This window comes from Elephantulus edwardii, unplaced genomic scaffold (genome assembly GCF_000299155.1).
Source record: "Elephantulus edwardii isolate Elephantulus edwardi_28Jun2011 unplaced genomic scaffold, EleEdw1.0 scaffold00338, whole genome shotgun sequence".
Lineage (NCBI taxonomy): Eukaryota > Metazoa > Chordata > Mammalia > Macroscelidea > Macroscelididae > Elephantulus > Elephantulus edwardii.
The window spans coordinates 2,067,269-2,071,270 of record NW_006400088.1 but is presented as its reverse complement, the minus strand read 5'-3'; the positions used below and the strand labels follow the sequence as shown (position 1 = coordinate 2,071,270).

At 51.5% G+C, this 4,002-nt stretch overlaps 1 pseudogene; it reads right to left on the bottom strand.

The window, feature by feature from the left end:
* Positions 1-373: 373 nt before the first annotated feature.
* Positions 374-2,625, bottom strand: LOC102846239 (annotated as a pseudogene).
* Positions 2,626-4,002: the final 1,377 nt, after the last annotated feature.

The window sequence follows — 4,002 nt, the reverse complement described above, 5'->3', positions numbered from 1 at the left end:
TACACTATTTACAAGGGCCAGCCCAGAAAAGTCTGCGGACCCGGAATGGAAAGTTTGGAGAGTTCCTAGTCCCACTCACTCTGGTTTTCGCTGTGCTCCCCCTTCAACCTCCAGTAGCAGAGTAACCAGTCTCCTGGGGAACTAAAGGTGGCAGAGAGACCAGTTGCCAGAGCTTTGCTGTCTTCAGAGGCCTCAGTGGCAGTAAAGGTGCCACTTCTGCCTTAGCATCACCAGGAGCCGTGGAGCTAAGGAGCTTACAAGGTTGCTGACTGCTGTTCTCACTCAGAAGGTTCGGGGGACACTGGGCCTGGACTGCCTGGCTACATGAGTGTTCCATATGGGTAGTTTGAGCAGCAAGGCCGTGACCAGGTCCCTACCACAGTTCAGGAATGAACTGAGACCAGCTGCTGTTATCAGGGCCCAGTAGGTCTTCCTCCAGGCCAGGAAAGCTGATGTCCAGCAGGATCTTGCTGAGGCTGTCGTTCATTGTGTCCAGAACCAGATCCTCTGTCAGAGAGCGATTCGTGACCTGTGGTTCCGGGGAGCCTGGCTTGAGGGTATCCATATCTGAGGAGGTATAGCTGCTGAAGGGGTCAGAGGTAAGGTCAAAGGGTTCTGAACAGAGGAACTCTCGGGGGGTGCCAAAGAGGGGAACACTTTTTAGTGGTATGGTGCTGAGGAGGGAGTCAGTTTGCGGACCAAAGGCACCCTGGGGGGTTCTTACTGGGCTGAAATTAAGCCCCCCTTTTTTGCTGGGGGGGTGAGCTTCCAGAACTCAGGAGTCATGGGGAGGACAGATTTGCTTGGGGTGGAGGAGATGGGCAGCATCTCCTAATGGGCGTCTTGAGAGGTCCTCCTTCCTCCTGGGAGTAGGCAAGCTGGGAGGTCTGCTCAGAGGGATCCGCTAGGAAGGGAGCTCAGCTCCTCGGGACGTGTTGGGGCCTTCTGAGAAGAGCAGCTCGGGCTCATCCACACAGGGAGGCAAGAGATGCTGTTTCCTGCGGGACCGACTCCTCTCCCTCCTCTCTCTCCGTTTAATCACGAGCATTTCAGACACACACTGCGCTGGGGACTTGAGCCCACTATAGGATTTCTTGGGCTTTGGAGTGGGAGAGCCAGATGAGTCCTCCCAGGTGTGAGGGGATACTTCTTTGAAGGAGGGGGAGGGCCACTCTTCCAAAGGAGGGCTCTCTACTTTGATGTGTCTGGCAAAATGTGGTGTTTCCTTCCCAGGCTGGATCTCTTCCTCCTTGATGGACTGGACTGGGAGCAAAGGGGACAGCCCTTCTCTGGACAGGAGCTTCTCTTTTTTCACTGGGCCTGCAGTGGGAAGAGGGGCTATCCCTTCTTCAGCTAACAGTACCTTCGGGGCAATTCGGACTCGCTTACTATGGTGGGCCAGCTCTGAGCTCATGAGCGAAGCCGCCAGAGGCAAAGGCACCTTCACGGAGGGCTGCAATACCAGTGACTGGTTCACTGGGAACTGGATGGGCACTAGGTATGAGCTGACTCGTGGAAGCAGTGGCTTCATCTTTCGGCGTGCACCCAGTGGGAGTTCAGTTTTGATGGTCACGTTCCGGCGCAGGTCAGGGTTGGGTCGTTTCTGGTGTGATTCCAAGTGCTCTGGCGATTGTGGAAACCCTGGGTCCAGTGGCTTAAACACTTGGTCTAATGTCAAGTAGCGATTAGCACTGGGGTGAATGGTCCAAAAAGAGACCTTGCCATTAGCAGACGTCTCTCGAACAAACATGTCATGGAGAGAAAGGTTGTGGCGAATAGAATTCTTCCAGCCTGGCTTGACAATGCGCTTAAAGTAAGAAAAGTGGTCCTCAATCCAAGTATAGATGTCCTTCAAGGTCATACGCTTCCTTTCAGTGTTATTGATAGCAAATTGTATCATGGCCGTGTACTAGTAGGGTGGCCGCTCTGACACGGAGTCCTGCCAGGATGTTGATGCTGGAGGCTCCTCAACCTTAACCTGATTCTGTTCCACATGACGATTTTCTTTTTCCTCCATTTCTTGTTTGATGTCACAAGAACCCAGTCCATCAGAATTCATCTTCCCAAGCCACTGGACGTTGGTCAAACTGTTGTCGAGAGTGCAGCCTGCTGCCTCACCGCCAACACAGCTCTCCCATCTCTGCCCAGGAATAGCTCCAGGTGGTCTAGTAAGAGTTGCATCCCTAGTTGTTGACTTTGGTCCCAAGGTCTCAGTGATCACTTCTGTCTTCCTGACATCATTGCTGTCTTGCATAGAATCTGGGGTCCCAGTGGGTGCGTGGGGGCTCCCCCACAGCTAATGAGGATAAACTTGTTGGGTCCACTGCTGCCACTCTCCTTTCCTTTGGCTGTCAGTGCCGTGATGATGCTCTGGATGTCAGCATTGATGGGGACAGCCACCACCTGGGTGTTGGGCATGGTGGGCTGATTAATAATCTTGATTCCAGCTGGAAACTTGCAGGCAATAGACTCTGCCACCTCTTTGGAGGCCTGTGCTTATTCAGGCTCTTGGTGGGCAGGAGATCTCTTCAATTCCTCTTCTGATGTTTCACTTGGGGCATTTCGAACAGGAAGGGGGAGCCTCCGTCTTTTGAGAATCAGTGGCCGATGGGGGCTAGTTTTCATGATGAATCTGTGCTTTCACTCTCCATTGAGAATCATAAGCATGGACTTGCAAAATTAGCTCAGACTTCAGACCAGCCATGGTCCTTGCTTAGGGGTCACTCCAGCTCTCTCGAGGCTGTGGGTAGGGTGCAGAGGTCAAACTTCCAGAGAAGGCCACTGCCAGGAGGCTCCAAACGGCAGCTGCCGTAGGGCTCCCAGGGTGGGCTCCGGGCTCCTCCAATCTGAGGGCCGAGCCACGGTCCCCGACAGGGACTCGTACCAGGCTGGCAGGGTCCCCAGCGGTGCAGGAGGGGTGGGCAACAAACAACTTTTACTAATTGGAACATGGAATGTACATTATCTTGAATGTTGTAAAACTGGAAATTTGTTAAAAATTAAATAGAATGCATTCACATGGACATACTAGGTATTAGTGAGATGAGATGAACCAGCTTTGGCCACTTTGAATCAGATAATCATATGGTATATGCTGCAAATGAAAAACAGAAGAAGAATGATGTTGCGTTCAAAGTAAAAAAGTAAATTTCAAGTTCTATCCTGAAATATAGAATTATGTGCCGTCGAGTCGCTTGTGACTCATAGTGACCCTATGTACAACAGCCCTAAACTCTGCTCTGTTCTGTGCCAATCTCACTGTCTGCGACACACTCATCCCGATTGCCCCAGTTACCAAATCAATCCATCTCCCAGAGGACCTTCCCCTCCTGCGCCTGCCCTCCACCATCCCAAGCATGATGTCCCTCTCCAAGGAACCGATCCCTTCTTACAACATGACCAAAGTATGTCAGACGAAGCGTCAGAATCCTTGCCTCCAAGGAGAAGCCCGGTTTAACCCTCTCCAGGATGAATCTTTTTGCTTTCTTAGCAGTTCATAGTACCCTCAGCACTCTTCTCCAACACAAAAGCTCAAAAGCATCAATTCTCCTTTTATCCTCCCTAGTCATCGTCCAGCTCTCTGACGCATAACAAGTGATTGCAAAGACCATGGCCTGTACCAGACGCACCTTAGTCTCCAGAGACACATCGATGCTCTTGAGTAACCTTTGGAGAGGTCCCTAACAGCAAACTCCTGGCTGCTGATGCCAAGAGTGTTGACTGTGGAGCCAAGCAGACTAAAGCTGTGAACAATCTCAATCTCTTCACCAACCATCCTGATGCTGCCAGTTGGTCCAGTGGTGAGAATCTTTGTCTTCTTGACACTGAATCTCAATCCATATTGAAGGCTGCAGTCCCTGACCCTCAGCAGCAAGCGCTTCAGGTCCTCCTCAGTTTCAGCAAGCAGGGTTGTGTCATCCGCATAATGCAGATTGTTTATAGATCTTCCACCAATCCTGATGCCACATTTCTCCTCATTGAGACCAGCCTCCCGGATAATCT